The sequence below is a fragment of the Chiloscyllium punctatum genome, chromosome 8 (assembly GCF_047496795.1).
Source record: "Chiloscyllium punctatum isolate Juve2018m chromosome 8, sChiPun1.3, whole genome shotgun sequence".
NCBI classification, from domain to species: domain Eukaryota; kingdom Metazoa; phylum Chordata; class Chondrichthyes; order Orectolobiformes; family Hemiscylliidae; genus Chiloscyllium; species Chiloscyllium punctatum.
This window is the reverse complement of record NC_092746.1, coordinates 45,293,029-45,313,855: the sequence shown is the minus strand read 5'-3', so window position 1 is coordinate 45,313,855 and position 20,827 is coordinate 45,293,029. Positions and strand designations below refer to the sequence as shown.

The 20,827-nt window shown below is 41.9% G+C and overlaps 1 long non-coding RNA gene across 1 annotated transcript in view; it reads right to left on the bottom strand.

Annotated features, from left to right (window-relative positions):
- Positions 1 to 209: 209 nt before the first annotated feature.
- LOC140480511 (uncharacterized) overlaps positions 210 to 20,827 on the bottom strand; it is a 34,336-nt gene continuing 13,718 nt past the window's right edge. The window contains exons 2-3 of the long non-coding RNA XR_011961320.1: positions 7,729 to 7,799; positions 210 to 3,127 (exon numbers count right to left, since the gene is read on the bottom strand). This is a non-coding gene — a long non-coding RNA (uncharacterized lncRNA). The remainder of the gene's footprint in view (positions 3,128 to 7,728; positions 7,800 to 20,827) is intronic.

Sequence of the window (20,827 nt, the reverse complement as noted above, 5' to 3'; positions counted from 1 at the left end):
CAGTTTCCAACCTGGATGTCAGTTGGATCATGTTGCGAGTTGAATCTTTCTGGTGTTAGCTTTGCTTTACATGTTGAGTTCTCCCAGTGTTTTAACTTGCTTTAGAGTGTTACATCACGGGGTAAACCCTCCTGTCTAATTTAAACCAGCAACACAGAAAAGATTTATCCCGGGCAGTAATCTGTAAAAATTCGTGAGGCCAAGAACTATTTAAAGTAAAAATTAACAATTTTATTTCTTAAAGTATAACAGAGAATAATTAACTAACAACTATTTACAACTCCTTCTTCTAATCTATCTTTTACTTTCCCTTCTATAATATTAGTCCGATAAAACCCCCGATTAAGATTTAATGAAACATTCAAATATCAAAACTAGCCAGGGGTCAAATCTTCTCTTTATATCTGAGGAAGTTAAAATGCCACAGAAGGGTCAGTTCCATGTTTTGTTTCTCTTTCAGGACACATTGGGGACTCAAGGGTTAAACATTCCACTACCAAAGGACTTACTGCATTATCAACTGAAAGCCTGTACTCTTACAATACAGACAGTACACCTCAGTGTGGGGAGACTGACTGTATCTCAGAAATGGAGCCTAGTGGAGCCACACAAGTGGATTCCCCCTGTAGCCTCAGACAGAGGTTTTTGCCCTTTCCAGACAAGACTGATCGTCTTGGCCACAACCCTGTTAAACTGCCTCCCACTTCCATTGTCTTACTTCCCCTCCATATTAGCATAAGTATGTGAATCCCCCCTTTACAGCAGGCAAAACCCTTCTGCCTTAATCTCTTCCCATCAACACATAATCCATGAAGAATACAATAATTAGTTTCTGTCATCCATTCACACGTTATCACAGGACATCAACATTAATCAGGCTTTGTAAATTCATAATTACCTACTTTAAACTATGTGATGACAATCGGCCATTGGTTGATAAATGTTTTGTTTAATTCCTATAAAATATACTGTCTCTGTGTGTAGGGCAGAGATTCATGGAGAAGTGTCACCATAATAGACACAGCTACTTTGGAGACATTTTGGAATCTCTCACCGGCTGTCCGATAATAAAGCATCTACCATTGTACAGGAACTTGTGTCATCCGGATTTGTGGAACAAAATATACATCAACATAACTTCCTCGGTAAATTTCCTCTCCAGGTCGGAGTTGGTCTTTTTCTCTGTGCAAACTCCTTCTCTAGACAGGAGAGTTCTGACTAGTAGCCTACACCTATTGGTCTTTTGGCAGTTCTCCTCCAACTGTTCAATTTTCCCTGGTCTTACACCCTCAAAGCATTGGATTGTGTCAAAAAGTAAAAGCAAATTACTGCAGATTGTGTCATTGGCTTTTAACATTGGTATTATACTAAATTCACATTTGATTGGAGTTTGATATTTTTCAGGATACAATTTAAACTGATTGGCCTAATTTGATTTTTTTGTCTCTAGGCAACAGTTACTCTAGCTGCTGGACCAAATGATTATATTGAATCTTATTCAGAACACTTGGGGCTGTCAGGTAGTTTTGTTAACTTTTAACTTTCTTAAAGGTACAATTCACCCACATCTTCATAACACCTCCCCCCTTAAGAAAAATGAACCAACATAATGAAAAGATGGCTTTTTTTCTATTCTTTAAACACATTACTCTAACATACAGATAACTTTAATATGTGTTCACCTTAACTTCTTCCCATATACCTGTATATAAATAACATTAAATAAATACAAATTACATCTAAACTTTATCAGTTGAATCCACGATAGCGCTTGTGCAATTAAAACCCGCAACACATACAATTTTCAAATTAAAAGTCGGTAACATGAGACTCCAATGATATAGTCTCATTCTCATCTTAAAAGGATTTTAAGAGGATTGTAATCCATGTACATCATCATCTCCGACACATTGTTCGTGACATACACATTAAAATGTTGTAAAGCCAGTACCAAACTCAATAGTTCTTTTTTGATCAGGGAGTATTTCCTCTGATGGATGTCGATCTTCTTCAAAAAGTAACCAACTGGCAGTTCAACTGGGCGAAAGTGAGGACAGCAGATGCTGGAGATGAGTTGAGAGTGTGGTGCTGGAAGAGCACAGCATGCCAGCCCTCCTGATGAAGGGCTTTTGCCCAAAACATCAATTTTCCTGCTCCTCGAATGCTGCCAAACCTGCTGTGCTTTTCCAGCACCACGCTCTCAACTGGCAGTTCAATCTCATCCTCATTTTCCTGCAGGGGTACAGCACCAACTCCTATGTTTCTAGCATCGATTACAACTTTAAAAGGTTTTGAAAAGTTTGATGTAGCTAAACCTGGTTTGGTGGTTAATATTGATTTCAAATGGTCAAATGCCTCCTGGCATTGTTCTGTCCACCCAAACTTTGTGTTCTTCTTCAGGAAATCGGTTAACGCTGCCACTACACTGCTGAAATTTGGAACAAACTTCCAATTGAATCTGCTGAGTCCTAAGAATCAAAGCACCTCTTTCTTCACGTTTGGTCATGGAAATTCCTCGATGGCCTTCGTCTTTGCGTTCCATGGGGTCAACCTTCCATGAGTGATGCTATGTCCCAAGAACGTCACATCTGCTTCTGCAAATTCAGTTTTCTTTAGGTTTTTCACCACTTTTGCTCCTCATAGTCATCCAAAGAGCTCTGCCAACTGTACCATGTGTTCTTTCCAGGACTTACTAAAGATCACTACATTGTCCAAATACACTGTGCAGTTTGTTAACCTAGCCACAACTCTGTTCATGAGGCTTTGAAATGTGGTGGGTGCATTCTTCATTCCAAAGGGCAGCACTTTAAACTGATATAGCCCATTCAGGGTTACAAAATTAAAAATGTTTTTTGCCGTCTCTAATAAAGGTACCTGACAGTAACCAGGCATTACATCCAACTTGATGATGTAACTGGCTTGTGTAACTTTCTCCATACAGTCCTCCAATCTAGGAATTGGATATGAGTCCAGTTTTGTAATGGCGTTAACCTTCCGATAATCCACGCAGAATCGTTGAGTCCCATTCAGTTTGGGAACTAAGATGATCACGAACTCCACTCACTCTGGCTTGGTTCCATGATGTCCTCATCGAGCATGGCCTCCAACTCCATTTGGACCTGTCTGGCTTTGAAAGGATTAAGTCGATAGGGGTGTTATTTTATTGGAGCAGTATTCCCTATGTCTACTTCATGTACAATTGCATTAATCCTCCCCATCTGATTCTTACATATGCCCTTATACTGCAGTAACAAATCTTTCAACTGCATTCTATGCTCCTGAGATAGATAGCTTACTAACCTATCCTGCTCTTCCAGGACGTCTTCATTTTTTAATCTATTTTGAGGCACATCAAAATCCACATCATCTGGATTTGATTCCCAGCTCTGCAGGGCAGTAACTGACTCCTGTTTCTCCAGTTCTTTTTCTCTAGTATAATATGGTTTCAACATGTTCACATGACATATCTGATATATTTTTGTTGCATCTGGCATCTTTACTAGATAGTTCACCTGACTCAACTTCTTCTCAATTTGATAGGGACTACTAAACCTGGCTTTGAAGGCATCTCCTATCACTGGTAACAATACTAATACATCATCCCCTTGGGAAAACATCTCAGAGTTTTTATCTGCCAGCTGTTTTATTCTATACTGTGCCCTCTTTAGCTAACTCACCTATTCGATTTAATCTCTCTGTCACATCCAATGCATAATCTAAGTGTGACATCTCCAACTTTGGTCCTGTCAATTTTCCTTTAATTAATTTCAAAGGACCTCTCACTTCATGCCCAAATATTAACTCGAGGGAGTGAACTGAGTAGATTCACTTGGGGCATCTCTAATTGCAAACAATATGAATGGGATAACTTTACCCCAATCATTTGGGTAATCCTGACAGTCTGCTCTCAAAGTGGTCTTCAAGGTCTGAAGCCACCTTTATAAAGCTCCCTGGGATGCAGGATGATACGCACTGGATTTAAAGTGCTATATGCCTAAGCTATTCATAACCTCCTTAACCAGCCCAGCAGTAAAATTTGATCCTTGGTCTGACTGAATTTCTCTGGGTAGCCCATACCATGTGAAGAAAACTATTAACTTCTCTCTCACCTTTTTTGCCTTGATACTCCATAATGGAATTGCTTCCAGAAATCTGATAGACACACCCGTTATGGTTAACAAGTACTGGTTCCCACTTTTAGTTCTCAAGAGGGGATCTACACAATCAAATATAACCCATGTGAAAGGTTCTTCAAATGGGGGCATTAACAACTAAGGTGCTGGTTTTATTGCCGCCTGTGGCTTACCTACCATTTTGCATGTGTGACACATTCAGCAAAGGTTAATGAATCTTTCTGCATTCCAGGCCAATAAAAATGTTTTTGTACCTTAGCCTGAATCTTTCGTACTCCTAGGTGACATCCTACAGGTAGTTCATGTGCTACCCCCAACAACTCCTGTCTATATGCTACCAGCGACACAATCTGGTGCACTCCAGCCCATTTCTCGTCTGCACTAACCTGCTGTGGTTTCCATTTCCATTTTAGGATTCTATCTTTCAGATAATAATCTTCCGGAATATTCTCTGCCCTCCTTTTCGGAGTACACATCCACATATATATCTTTTATCATCTTGTTTGCTGTTGTAAGTCCATTAGCCTTTCAGGGCTAAACACTTCTGTCTGACCCTCTGCCTGTTCAGGCTTTTCCTGCACCATTACATCAAACAGGGTATCTGCTAACTGAACCTCAACTCCTTCATCTTTCTCTTTACTTTTCACTTCATGATGTGACTTATGTTCGTGGGACCTGGTTACCACACAGTCTGGGAAAATACCAGGATATTTCTGTTTTAACTCCTCAGTTTCTTAGTCTTCCTTGGGCTTCTCCACAACAAGGGGTATCACTCCCACCTTGGATCCTACCAAATCATTCCCAAGAACAAACTGAATTCCTGGAACTGACACTCTGTCAATCACTCCCGCTGTAACTTCCCCAGTCTTGAATTCATACTCCAACCTGATCTTACATGGGGGAATGCTAAATTTCTGTCCCTCTATCCCACAAATTACCCCACTCTTGGGTAACAGATCAGAAAGAGTGCATATTCACTCATCTCTTACTATCACTGACTGGTCAGATCCTGTATCTCTCAAAATTATAATTTCTTGTCCTTCTCTCCCTGTTCTTTCTGAGTAAACTTTACCCACAGAGGTGAATTCTTTGTAAAGATCATGCACTAACTCCATACCCAGCCCCTGCCTAGGCTGTGCACTCTCCTGCAGCTCCTCGGCTCTTCTTGGGGTCTCCTTTACTACCTCCACTGGCTTAGCTTCTATGACCACACCTTTTCCCATATTGCCCTTCTTTAACAACCAGCACTGTGACTTTACATATCCCACTTTACCACAGTGGAAACACTTGAGTCCTTTTACCTCCTTTCCACACTCCTGTGCTTCTTCTTTAACTTGTGGTCAACTCTCACCAGTGTTCTCTACTCTTGGTTTTGTAGTGTAGGATTTCTCCTTCTCCCAACTTCTATCCCTCACAGGATGAAATTCTGGCCAAAAGCTTGTCTTATGCACCAACATGTGTTCATCTGCTAATTCTGCTGCCCTTCTCACTTCCAAAACTTTATGTTCTTCCACGTGAATTCTTACCATCTCTGGAAGTAAGTTTTTAAACTCCTCTAGCAGAATAATCTCTTGTAGAGCCTCAAAAGGTCCTATCTATTTTCAAAGCACACATTCATCAATCAAAATGACTATGTTTAATTCTTTTGAACCCAACATAAGTTTGACCTGGTTCCTTCTTTATGTTTCTGAAACACTGTCTATATGCTTCTGGTACCAATTCATAAGCACTTGAAATAGCCTATTTAACATCTTCATAATCTCTTGACCCCTCATCTGACAGCGCAACAAATACCTCACTAGCTCTGCTAACTAGTTTAGTCTGCACTAGCATTACCCATAAATCCTCTGACCACTCCATCTGCCTAGCCAATTTTTCAAATGAAATAAATAAGGCTTCAACATCTTGCTCATCAAAGTGTGGCAGAATTTTGACATATTTGTATATATCACTACCTTCTCTTTTAATTTCCATTCTGTTAACTTGACTTTGCTGACTAAATCACAATTTCTCATATTCAAATTCTCTCTCGTTTTACTCAGCTGAGAACCTTCTCTCTCTTTCCTTCTCCTCTCTCTCTCTCTCCCTTTCTTCTCTTTCTTTGCTCAGCTAAGAACCTTCTCTCTCTCTTTTTCCTCTCTCTTCCCCCCTCTTCTCTCTCTCTTTTTCTCTTTCTCTCTCCCTCTCTCTTACCTCTCCCTCTCTTTGTTTATCTTCTAACTCCATTGTCTTCAATTATAATTCATATTTTTCTGCTTCCACTGTACTAGTCTGTTTCTCTGACACACCTACATGTTTGAGTAATTTCCTTACAATTTCAGCTTTACCTTTGTCCTTGATTAAATCCAAATCTAAATTATTTGCTAATTCTAAAAGTATGGCCTTTTTCTTTCCTTCTAAACCTTTTTGGAAAATTTGAGAATCATCTTCAAATCCCAGAAGCTTTTTAGCAATTTTAAGAACCATTTCTCTCACTTTTAATTTAATCAACCACAAATCACCAAAATTAAACAAATTGCATCACCTATGTTTTATTTAAAGATCTAGGACACTAACCTGCAAGTGTTTAAATCTGCTGGGATTTTTCTTCCCCCAAAATCTATTCAAATCTGTCTAAACCAGTTCAAATCTTGTCGATGAACAGCCAAACCATTGCGACACAGGGTATACCTTCCTGCTTAATTTAAACCAGCAACACAGAAAAAAATTTATCCTATCCAATAATCTGTGAAAGTTTGAGAGGCAACAGAACTATTTAAAGTAAAAATTAACAACTTTATTTCTTGAAGTATAACAGAGAATAATTAACTAACTATTTACAGCTCCTTCCTCTAGCCTATCTTTTACTATCCGTTCTATAATACTAGTCCGATAAAACCCCCCCTTAAGATTGACTGAAAAATTCAAATTTCGAAACCAGCCAGCGGTCGAATCTTCTCTTTATATCTTCCTATGTAGGTTTGCTCTCCAGGTCAGTACTGATGTTTTTCTCTGTGCAAACTCCTCTAGACAGGTACCTCTCAAAGAGGTCTGACTAGCAGCCTACATCTGTTGGCCTTTTGGCAGTTCTCCCCAACTAATCAATTTTTCCCTGGTTTTATATCCCCAAAGCATCGGATTGTGTCATTGGCTTCTAATATTGTCAATATACTAAATTGAAACTTGATTGGAGTTTGGTATTTTTCAGGGTATAATTTAGACTGATTGGCCTAATTTGAATTTGTTTTTTTTTGTCTGCAGGCAACAGCTACCCTAGCTGCTGGACCAAATGGTTACATTGTAACTTGTTCAGAATACTTGGTACTGTCCAGTAGTTCTGCATCGCTTTTAATTTTCTGAAAGGTACAGTACAACCACATTTTTATAACAAGGCCTTGGCAAAATGGGAGGCTGAAGATTAATGAGGTGAATTGTGATGTTAACAAGGTATATAACAAATGCTAATCCCTGTCAATTCACAGCTCGCTGCCGCCAAGTCAGAATCTCACCATGCCACTTGTGAGAAGTATAAAGATGGAGCAAGACAAACATAATGTTGAGATGGGCCTAGTCAGATTTCTTGGCCAATTCTACTATACATCTTTTCATTACTCACCTCACTCAGACCCCTATAAGATTACACCCTGTTCCTGGTTCCTGGAAATTCCTGGTTTCCGACTGATAGACCTGAAAGAAAAAATAAATATAATTGGATGATTTTGTATGGGTTCGTAATTTGGGGATTGCATTTTCTCTCACCTGTCTATATCTAATTAAATAACATGTTAATAAATTTGTTTCAGTTGTATGTGGTTGACAGGAGTTTACTGGTATGGCTTCTTGAAATGTGATATTTTCTTGTGTCTAATGCACTTTCTCATGCACTCAGTGCAGACTAGATACAACATTCTTACAAGTGTCTTGAGACTGCAGCACTGCCATGAGGTTAGCTGCTAAAGTAAATTTATACTTTATCTAACTCGTGCCCCTCCTCACCCTCAAAGGTGAGCATTCCCGTATTGTTAGAATACCACAGTGACAGCAGTTAGAATTACAAAGAGGCCTGAGAAGAAGGAAGTTGTATACTAGACATTTAGGTAAAACTGGGGAGTTTGATCAGGTATGGAACATAATTCCTAGCAAAAGGAGAAGATAGGGTGAAAGGTAAGATTTTTGAGGCCTTGGAGGAGGCACAAAGGGGATAGAGCAGCTTCAAAATCGATGTTTCAGTCAAAAGCCCTTCATCAGGAATAAAGGCAGTGAGTCTGAAGCGTGGAGAGATAAGCTAGACGAGGGTGGGGGTGGGGAGAATGTAGCATAGAATACAATGGGTGAGTGGGGAGGGGATGAAGGTGATAGGTCAGGGAGAAGAGGATGGAGTGGATAGGTGGAAAAGGAGATAGGCACGTAGGACAAGTCCGGACAAGTCATGGGGACAGTGCTGAGATGGAAGTTTGGAGCTAGGGTGAGGTGGAGGAAGGGGAAATGAGGAAACTGTTGAAGTCCACATTGATGCCCTGGGGTTGAAGTGTTCCGAGGTGGAAGATGAGGCGTTCTTCCTCCAGGCGTCTGGTGGTGAGGGAGCGGCTGTGAAGGAGGCCCAGAACCTCCATGTCCTCGGCAGAGTGGGAGGCGGAGTTGAAATGTTGGGCCACAGGGCGGTGTGGTTGATTGGTGCGGGTGTCCCGGAGATGTTCCCTAAAGCGCTCTGCTAGGAAGCGCCCAGTCTCCCCAATGTAGAGGAGACCGCATCGGGAGGAACAGATACAATAAATGATATTAGTGGATGTGCAGGTAAAACTCTGATGGATGTGGAAGGCTCCTTTAGGGCCTTGGATAGAGGTGAGGAAGGAGGTGTGGGTTTTACAGTTCCTGCGGTGGCAGGGGAATGTGCCAGGATGGGAGGGTGGGTTGTAGGGGGGCGTGGACCTGACCAGGTAGTCACGGAGGGAACGGTCTTTGCGGAAGGTGGAAAGGGGTGGGGAGGGAAATATATTCCTGGTGGTGGGGTCTGTTTGGAGGTGGCGGAAATGTCGGCGAATGATTTGGTTTATGTGAAGGTTGGTAGGGTGGAAGGTGAGCACCAGGGGCGTTCTGTCCTTGTTACGGTTGGAGGGGTGGGGTCTGAGGGCGGAGATGCGGGATGTGGACGAGATGCGTTGGAGGGCATCTTTAACCATGTGGGAAGGGAAATTGTGGTCTCTAAAGAAGAAGGCCTTCCACTAATATCCACTAATATCCACTAATATCATTTATTGTATCCGTTGCTCCCGATGTGGTCTCCTTTACATTGGGGAGATTGGGCGCCTCCTAGCAGAGCGCTTTAGGGAACATCTTCGGGACACCCGCACCAATCAACCACACCGCCCCGTGGCCCAACATTTCAACTCCGCCTCCCACTCTGCCGAGGACATGGAGGCCCTGGGCCTCCTTCACCGCCACTCCCTCACCACCAGAGGCCTGGAGGAAGAACGCCTCATCTTCTGCCTTGGAACACTTCAACCCCAGGGCATCAATGTGGACTTCAATAGTTTCCTCATTTCCCCTTCCCCCACCTCACCCTAGTTTCAAACTTCCAGCTCAGCACTGTCCCCATGACTTGTCCGGACTTGTCCTACGTGCCTATCTCCTTTTCCACCTATCCACTCCACCCTCTCCTCCCTGACCTATCACCTTCATCCCCTCCCCCACTCACCCATTGTACCCTATGCTACTTTCTCCCCACCCCCACCCTCCTCTAGCTTATCTCTCCACGCTTCAGGCTCACTGCCTTTATTCCTGATGAAGGGCTTTTGCCCGAAGCGTCGATTTCGAAGCTACTTGGATGCTGCCTGAACTGCTGTGCTCTTCCAGCACCACTAATCCAGAATCTGGTTTCCAGCATCTGCAGTCATTGTTTTTACCACAAAGGGGATATACCATCTTGGATTGGCTGTCTGATATGCATTGTGCCTACCAACAGAGTAACCCCTTCTCTTTCCACGATTTAGCCTAAGCTGTTAAAGTGACTAGATAATTAAGTTCTCTCCACTTTTCCCATTGATGTTTTATGGTAGTAGAGGTGGAATTAAGAGGTGGAATTGCCATTAGCTGTTCCCTTAAGGGCCTTAGTTAATCTCATAGCAGGTGGGCTCTTGGCAACTAATTGCCCTCCCCCCCAATAGTATGGTGGACTGCTCAGAAATGGGTGAAAAGGTGACTGGCTTGCTGTCTGCTTTATTTTATGGCGCACTACCTTCAAATATCTCATTGAGAGTTGTATAATAGTCCCCTTAGTCTCAACAAGTGAAGACAAAATTCCAGTTGTCCTTCTAATTTCAGGGATTCAAGGACATGTTCTCCATGATCCCTCTGTTTCTCTGTACCAGATTATCTTACCACTTATTATGTATTTTCTTGTCTTTTTTCCCTTCTCATATACATTACATTACTTCATATTGAATATAATATGCTACTTTTCTATCCATCAAGTAAGTCCGCTTCTCGCTTTCCTCCTCACCATCATTAGTGGGCGGCACGGTGGCACAGTGGTTAGCACTGCTGCCTCACAGCGCCAGAGACCCAGGTTCAATTCCTGCCTCAGGCGACTGACTGTGTGGAGTTTGCACATTCTCCCCGTGTCTGCGTGGGTTTCCTCTGGGTGCTCCAGTTTCCTCCCACAGTCCAAAGATGTGCAGGTCAGGTGAATTGGCCATGCCAAATTGCCCGTAGTGTTAGGTAAGGGGTAGATGTAGGAGTATGGGTGGGTTGCGCTTCGGCGGGGCGGTGTGGACTTGTTGGGCCGAAGGGCCTGTTTCCACACTGTAAGTAATCTAATCTAATCTAATCTAACCAAACAGTTTTAGTACCATCTACAATGTTGCTTGGGGTAGTCAAGAAATTGTACACTGCTGAAAAGAGAGACATGTTACTGATGATTTCATCTTGCATTCACCAGAACAAATGCAAGAATGTAAATTTCAAAACCACCACCACAATTTGCACTACAGGAGACTGGGATATTGAGCAGTTGGTAAGTTGACTCTGATTGGCTGAGGAGTCGTCATGAAGAAAGGAATGGGTATTGTAGACTCCACAAGATCCTGCGTTATTCAGAGAAGATGCAAAGCTTAAAGAAATTTCTTTTGTTTGCAAAAATGTAGCAAATCCAAGAAGGAACAGGTTTGTAATATTTGTTTGAAGAGAACTGTATATGATATTCTGTGCAATAAAAGAAAGAGGTCTTTTTCTTGTAGACTTACTATATATCTTTTAAAAAGGTTCTTCTGAATCGACTTTAAGAATTCTGCATCTCCTTAATATTTTATACAATATATAGTGCCTTTATCATATTGCTAATTAAAATATAAGCATAACTCCAGAGAGCAGAGGCAAGTCTGCAAGCAAAATTGGTTTAAGATCCAATCCAAATCTCTTAACGGCCTACGTTACCCTCCAATTCTTTCTATGTAATTGCTCCTCTGAGTCTGCTGCTCTGAATTACGGATTAACCATAGCTATCAACCTCATGACGTGTCAGGAGATTACTAGATTTTGTCACAAACTGAGGTTAGGAAATAAAATCACTTTTTCTCACCTTATTTTTTTCTACTAATTGCTCATTTCTTACCTTCCCATATTTTGTCAAATTAACCCAAATACTGAAGGCAGTAGGCTGTCCGACATGAGATCAGCCATTTTAATAAAGAAATTGAACCAGCAATGAAACAAAATACATTTTGTGCAGAGTAATGAAAGGTGATGGGAAATATTACAAAAGTATGTTAAAACTATATTTTTATGGATTGTACATGTTATAATTCTGATTATTATTTGGATGAACAATATGTAATAGCATTTAAATCAACTCAGATTGTACACACAGCTGTCATTCATTCTGTACAGCCATTATTCCATAGAAAATTCAAGTTCATTAAAGTGTTTGGAAGAAATTATAGAGGAAAATCATTTTTGTTAAGCAATGCATAAAAGGTCTATAAGGTAAGGTAACTCAATGATTATTGATGTCAACACTCTCAAAGTATTCGGGACAAAATATATGAAAAGGAATGAAAGAAAACCTGCAGTATCAAGAAATGCAAAGTAACACAAAATGCAAAGTGAATCATGAGGAGCATGTTTTTACAAAAAATTAAGCAACTGCTAACTGAGTCCTTGAGATCTGCGAATTTTAGGAGTATCGATGCAGTTTTCTGTTGTTGATTAATGAAATTAATGCTTGCCCAGTTTCCTTTAATATTTCACATATGTGCACTTCTATGGTTTAATCAAGCTGAGTCAATTTTGCTTTGGGGTAGAATTAGAATTAGAATTAGCTTTATTGTCACGTGCACTCAAAATGAATACAGTGAAAAGTTTTCAAGTCATCATTCCTGGAGCCGTCTTAGGGGCAAAGTCCTTGGTACAGATTCTTAAAGTACAAATTCTTAGAGAAAAGAAAATTAGAAAAATATAGAAAGAAAAGCCAAGCATTACAGATCATAGGAATAAATTAGAAAAATAAGGAAATATAAAATCAGAATAACAGTCCTTTCAACCCAGTTCACACTGGCACTTAGCCTCTTGACCGCAACGGGCTTCACCTTGAGACCAGAAGTCCACTTTTCGGCCACGCTGCCGGGATACAGTGAGGTAGCTATGCTGGGTTACCAAGAGACTACCACACTGGGCTGAGAGACCACCACACTAGGCTGAGAGACTGCCAGGCCATGATAAGAGACCACAATGCCAGGCTGACAGAGCACCACACCAGGCCAAGAGACTGCCATGCCAGGCTGAGACACCACCGGGCCAGATCACCAAGAGACAGCCATGCTGGCTAAGAGGATGCCATGTCAAGTCTGCACTAAGGCCAAGATTCTGAGTGTGCGCTAAAGTTGGAAGAAAGAAGGAAGAAAAAACACAAAAGAGAAAAAAAGAGAAAATAAGAAATTAACGGAGTGCACAAGCTCTGGCTGGAGAATCCAATTTTGCCACCATCTTGAAAGAATAGAAAGCAGAACATATCTTGGTGCAGAAACATCTGTAGTCTCGTAGCCCCTGCCTGTTGACCTTATTTACATCAAGCAGCCAAACTGCAGGGCACTAAAGAGATGGTAAAATACAGGTGGCCAATATTGGGCTGCCCACAAAGTAACACTATCCTCGACTAATAATGCCACACCTTCCCTGATCTTAATGAAAGACCTAAACCCTGGGACCTGCAACATTCATTCCTGACCCTGCTCTATTCAAGTCTCTGAAAAAACTACAACATCAAAGTCCCAGGTACCTCTCCATACTGCAAGCTCACCTACTTTATTCTGGATACTTCTGGTGTTGAAGTAGACACACTTCAAACCAGCTTGCTGTCTGCCAGCACACTCCTGTGACCCTGAAGTCCTATCCATTGCCTGCCTACTCACATCCTCCTACACCACAGGTTCCCATCCCTCTGCTGAGCAAGTTTAAACCTACCTGAATAGCACCAGCAAATTTCCCACCCAGGATATTAGCACCCGTCTGATTCAAATGAAGACTATCCTGTTTGTAGAGTTCCCACCTTCCCCAGAATGAGCCCCAATTATCCATATACCTGAAACCCTCCCTACACCATCCCTGCAGCCACATGTTCAGCTGATATCTCTCTCTGTTCCTCACCTCACTATCACACGGCACGGTTAACAACCAGAGATATCAACTCTGTTTATTCTAGCTCTCAGCTTCCACTCTAGCTCCCTGAAATCTTGCCTTATATCCCTATCCCTCTTTCTACCCATGTCATTGGTACCTACATGGACCACAACTTGGGCTGGTCCCCCTCTTCCTTCAGAACCCCAAAGATATGATCCGAGACATCACAGACCCTGGCACATGGGAGGCAACATACCAACCGTGAGTCTATTTTGTTCCCAACAAACTTCTCTCTGACCCTCTAACTATTGAATCCCCAATGACTTTCCCTCCTTCCCTTCTGTGCAACAGGGACAGAATCTGTGCCAGAGACCTGCATCCCAATTCATGCCCCTGGTAAGTCATCCTCCCAGCAGTATCCAAAATGGTATACTTGTTTTTCAGGGGATCGACCGCAGGGGATAACTGCACTGACTGTTTTCTCCCCCTTCTAACAGATACCCAGCTTTCTTCATGTCTAGGAGTAACTACTTCTCTGTAACTCTTATCTATTACAAACTCTGCCTCGTGAATGATCCGAAGTTCATCCAGCTCTCACTCTGGTTCCCTAATGCAGTCTTGGAGGAGCAAGAGTTGGGTGCACTTACTGCAGATGTACTTGGATGGGACACTAATGGCTTCCCTCACCTCAAACATCATGCGGGAGGAACATTCCCCTCCCTGCACTGCCATCCCTGCTAGTCCCCTTATCAGAAAGTAAAGAAGAGGAGCTTACCTGATGTATCCCTGGTGTTCAAGGATAGAGGAGGTGGATGGGTGGGAGGCCCGACAAAGGTAGGGTTTTGGGTTTAGAAAACACTCACTTATATAGCTGAAGCGGGAAAAGTCTCTCCTTTCCCAGAAACCTCTGCTCACCGATGTCAAATGTAAATACTTAAATTAGTGACTCACCTTTCCCAGCAGGACCCTGGTCTAAGCTCCTTGATGTCACCTCTAGAGATCAGCGGTTTTGTCCATGTTTGAAGCAAGGATGTAATGGTTACAAGAGTTGAGCGGCCCTGGCAAAACCCAAATTGCGGATCTGTAAGGAGGTTATTGCTAAGGTGCTTGATACTGTGTTGATGAGTCCTTCATCACTTTACTGATGATTGACAGCAGTTTGACTTTAGAACCAGCAACTGGCACTGCAACACTGGTTAGTAACAAACACATGCTGGCACCATGGTCTTTGAACTTGTTAATTCGTCCCAGGCACAGTCCTTTATATCCTGATGAGCAGAGTTTATCCTGTGATGTCAGTTTGCCAAGTCAGGTATTAACTTACTAAGAGAGCAATAGAAACAAATAGTTCCCTTTATTTGCTGGATCTTTGACAGTTTGAGAGTTAAAAAATAAAACAGAGCTTTGTATAAACAGTTTTTTTTTGGAATATCAACCAGAGAATTTTGTTCTTCCTTTCTTACATGTTACAAAAATGGCAAAATGCACTTGAGAAAGTTTCCATGAGCTTCTCTTGATCTCCAGCTGTAATTTCAGTAGGAGATTTCTGGAAACCTTGAGAAATGTCTAAGTTTAACCATTTTTAGCTATCTGCACTATTTCCTCCATGGTTCTACCAATCTTCTGTTGAAATTATAGTAATAACTTTCCAGGTGCCCATGTTTTACTCCAATAAATTACCCTGATCCCCTAAATCCAGACAATTTTTCTTATTTTCAGTTCAACATTTATGAGGCAATTTAAACATGCAAAATTGATAGAATGAATACTTTTATGGATAATCTGGAATATTATGACACCTGTTTATCTGGTTTAAGACTTTGAACTATTTTTATCTGGCAAAGTATGCAAAATTAAAACCCGGACTTGAAAATGCTATCATGTGACATGACCATAAAACCATAAAATAGACATTTGAAGCATTAATTTCTGTAAGCTGATCAGTGCTTACAAAATGACTTCAGCAGAAGTGTCTATGCACTGCAAAATATTATCAAGAGAAATATGGAGAAGGACTTTCTACAAATAGAAACATTTTTTGTTGAATGCAATGAGATGATGTGAACAAAATTCCCATCAGGTTCTGGCCAGAACAAAATGGATCATGCCACAAGTGGATTGGAAAATGGAACAGAACATAGTGTTGCTGGGAGTCTTCCCTTTGATTTTCCTTTCTCTCATTTTGCTGTGGAAGCTCATCTTCCCCCTTCTCTCTCTTTCTTCCTGAATAATTGATAAGTATAAAGATATCCTCCTCTGCTTTCTCCTTATTCATTGGAATGATACCTTGCTGTCACCATTTTTCTAACAACTCTTGGAGGAATCATTGAGAAAGGCACTGTTAATGTGACCTTACTAACACAAGGTTTGACATTTACTAAAAAACCCTGAAATAGCTCCACAGAGGTTGGTGTCCCATCTCCTTTTATCTATGAGTGGAGAGTCTGTAATGCTGATCCAACTCCCTCAGAGCCAGCTCTTAGAGTGAACAGAACTTCGGACACTGTTTGTATCTGTCAACCAGGGCTACCTGAAAGAAACAGATTATCAGCACCAATCCGGAAACTCACATTCTATGATGTCCCCCGGCTGACCTCATTACAATCACTACATCCCTCCCCCTTTGAGTCTGAGGACATAGGCCGTAACCTTTCTCTGTAGTTCCTCCTGGGGCATTTTAGCACCGGGTCATGTTCCTGAACGCTGTCTCTAATATGGACAGTGTCTAACAGACAGTAGCTCAGCTCTTGTGCCCAGAGCATCTTGGAAGAAATTCATTCTCCTCTTCAGGTAACAAAGGTGTTTAGGCGGCAACATTCACTGTGTCCATCTCAGATTTCAAAGTATCTTCAAACCTCATGGAGACGGTGAACCCATGGCTTCCAGAACAGTCAGAAAGGCCGTCGTTGAGCCAGACATGTATTGCTCCCACATGGTTTGTGAGTTGGCGGCTTTCATGTGGTCCACATGCTTGTTCAGGATCATCACACCTACCTGAAGTTTATGTCATTGAACCTGACTTTGTGTTGACTATGCCTCTTACCCATGAAGGACCATTCCTGTGGCTCCTGAAGTAAATTGTCTCTCTTGTGTCACAGAGTCTTATATCTGGCATTGGCATTCCTGATGCCATTTCACCACTTCCCCTCTCCCACTCACCCCAGGTCCAACAAGATTAGTTTTAACCTGATGAGGAGTCTTGTCCACATCAGCAACTCTGTTGGAGTTATCCCTGAATGAGGGGTAATCCTATAATCAAATAGGAACCGGGACAGTTTTGCATCTTCTAAAGCTGTAGGCTGTTTCTTAAAGCCTGACTTCAAAGTTTGGACTGTTCCTTCTGGTAGATTGTTGGATGGTGGATGGTATGGCCCTTATATGATGAATACCATTCAACTTTAGGAAATACTCAAATTCCCTACTGATAAATGACGACCCATTATCTGTGATCTGGGAGTCTGTGTATTGCAAAAGGTGCACACAGTTTTTCTAGCGTCACCCTGTGTTTGATGAATGATCTGTATGTGTGGCCAGTCACTTTGAAGGGGTGCCCACAATGACTGAGAATATTGAGCTCAGGCAAGGGACTTCATAGTCAATGTGTAACCATGGGTTAACCCAGCCATTCACACAAATGTGGGAGGAGCTGCGGGTGGTAAATTTTGCCCTTATTGGATCTCTGGGCACTGCCCCACCAACACAACTATGTCCGTATCCAATCCTGGTCACCTGACATAATTTCTCACCAACATCTTCATTTTGGAAGCTTCTGGTTGACCTTGGTGAAGGTCAGCCAATATCTGGCAGTGATCTTTGCTCCGAACAACCACCTGTGCTTCTCTTAAACATATGCCATCCTCAAAGATGAGCTGGTCTCTCCGGGTCCAAAATGGTTTCAATTCTGCTGGTGGTGACCTTTTGGTTTCCCTCATCACCACCAGCTGTTTCAATTTTGCCAGGACCGGATTTTTCTGCATCTGAAGTCTGATATTGTCAGCTCTAACTGACATTATGTCCAGAAAATCTAAAACCAGTGGCGGTACCACCGGTTGTGTATCTGCCAGTGGGAGTCAGCTCAATGCATCTGGATTTGCTACATGTGCTCCTGGACTGTGTTCCAACTTGTAATTATGTGCACTTTGTATTAGAGCCCACAACCGAATTCAGCCTAAAAGTTTAGGCAGCATTGTCTTGTCTCCTTTAAGTTGATCTAACAGGAGTTTGTTGTCCATTATTATTACAAATTTATGGTTCATAAAGGTACTAGTTGAATTTCCTGACTCCAAATATGACAAGGAGAAAGTGAGGACTGCAGATGCTGGAGATCAGAGCTGAAAATGTGTTGCTGGAAAAGTGCCGCAGGTCAGGCAGCATCCAAGGAACAGGAGAATCGACGTTTCGGGCAGGAACCCGAAGAAGCCTGAAGAAGGGCTCATGCCTGAAACGTAAATTCTCCTGCTCCTTGGATGCTGCCTGACCTGCTGCGCTTTTCCAGCAACACATTTTCAGCTCCAAATATGACAGCCAAACCTTTGTTCTCTATCTAGGCGTATTTATACTCTGCATTAGCCAAAGTCCTGAATGTGTTCGTTATTTGGCATTCCACACCACTGGACCACCTGTGAGCTAATACAGTCCTGACACTGTATGGGGAGGCATCACATGTCAATATCAGATCTCGCTTGGGATCATTGCATGCCAACTCCTTAGAGAATGATTGCTGTTTATTCACTTCCCTGAAAGCCATAGCTTGGCTAGGCACCATTTCCAAGGCTGACCCTTATTTAGGAGTTAATGCAAAGGTATCAGGATGGAGGCCAGGTTACATATGAACCTTTTGTAATAATTCACCAACCCAAGAAAAGACCTAAGCTCTGGGATAGACATGGGAGGTGGGGCACCATTGATCACCCTCACTTTGTCTTCCAAAGGATGTAAACAGATCTTGTTGACTCTGCAGCCAAAGTAGGTCATTTGGGGTGCCTTGTGCATATATTTTTCCCTTCCAAGGTGTACGCCCACCTGAGAGAAATGTTTAAGGACTATGTCCAACTTCTCTAAGTGCTTATATTGGTCTTCCCTCTTACTAGCTCATCACCTGGATAAATTGCAATCTGGGAAAAACCTTGTAAAATGTTCTCATCACCCACTGAAAAAATGCACAAGCTGCCAATATCCCAAATGTATATTGGTACAAACTCTTATGGGTATTAGTTGTAGCATTCTTCTGAGAATCCTCATCTAATCCCAATTGCACGAACATATGGCTTATGTCCGGCTTTGTGAAGTTTTGCATTTAGATCCTCTATGGTAGGGATTGGGTATTTATCCAGCTGCGGGAAGCATTATTGTCATGTTTGAAATCCCCACAAAGGCAAACCAACTCTTCGGGCTTCATAATTGGTATGACCAGTGCTGCCCATTCTGCTAACTGGACTGGTTTGATGATTCCTTCACTTTTCAACCTTCTGGTTTCTGCCTTTACCTTTTTCTTTAAGGCAAATGGCACTGAGTGGGCTTTGCAGAATCCTGGTCAACTTGCAAGGATGGCTTTGACTCCTTTAATAATCCCAACACCTTCCTGAAAAACTTCAGGGTATCTAATTAGATCTTCACTCAGGTAACCATTTTCTAATCAAAAAATGTTGACCCAATCTAGTTGAGAATTTTTCTCAAACCAATTTCTCCCCATCTAAGCCTAGGTCCAAGCCTTTTATTACAATCAGCTGCTTCTTATAAGAAATCACAACTAATATTGTACCCTTAATCTGTAAAGATTCTCCAGCATAGATTCTCGGTCTGGCTAAGGTCTTGTTCGAACTTAAGGGTTAGGGTCCAGGACAAATTTTGTTAATCTTTAACAAAGTTTGTCCTGGACCCCAACCCTTAAGTTCGAACAAGACCTTAGCCAGACCGAGAATCTATGCTGGAGAATCTGCGATCACTGAACCAGCCATGCTGGTATCAACCTTCATTAGAGCCAGGTGACCATTTAACCAGATGTTTATTTTGATTGGTTCTGATTTGGATGTTGCTAAGCAATTTAACTGTTCCAACCCAGATATAGGTGGGCTTTCCAGGTTGTGCACTCTCCTGGATACCAGCTAAATAGTTCTCTTATTCCGTCTAGGTCTAGCGGGATTCTTTTGCTGTCTCAAGTCCACGTACTGGCTGCAACTACGATGGTTTGTCAACCCAGATCCTAAGAAATATTTTACCTGTTTGGCCAAGGCTTGGCTTTGTATTGGGGTTTTGCTTTGGGCTGACCTAGAGTCCCTCTGTTCAGGATATGTCCTAAGTGAATCTATGCAATTGCGTTCACTCAAGTGATGTTCCCCAAGCTCAGTCAGACTGGCAATCATGTCCATTTCCATTGGAATACCTTGCAAGTTATATGCTCCACTTGCCACACTTTCCAGTGATGAACCCTGCTGTAGTCCCTGTTTGAAGTCCAATTGGACTTCAGCTAGTTGGCACTTTTGCATGGTTACATTATTAATTCCAAATACCAATTGATCTGTCAATATTTCATTCAGAGTTGAAGCAAAGTCATGTGCCTCTGCCAGTTATCTTAAATTAGTCAAAAATTCAGACACGGATTGCCCTGGTTCTCAAATTGTGACATAAAACCAATAGCATCTCAGAATTAGAGGAGGCTTGGGATCGTAATATTTCTTAACTAAATCCATGTACTCTGGAAAGTCTTTAGTATCTATTGCCTCAGGAAACATTAGACTCCTAACAACCAAAAAAGATGGATCTACAGCTGTCAGGGAGTATTATGCATTGCTTTTCATCTGCTCCAATGTCCTTTGCTCAGAAAGAATAATGATTTTTTTCCACATACTGAGCCCACTCTTCAATAGCAGGATTGAACAAGTCAAGCTTCCTACTCAATGGCATTATGCGAGAATTGCTTACCATAACAAAATCAATACAAATCTTATCATTAAAGATAAGATGGAGGGGTGGGGGGGTTGTTCTGGACCTCTCCATTAGTTATGAGTCTAATCCACCAACTTTGTACTCTCAGAGTGAAACTGCCATATTTTCCAGTGCAAATACTTTTATCATTTCAGTGTTACTAATGACATAAAATAACC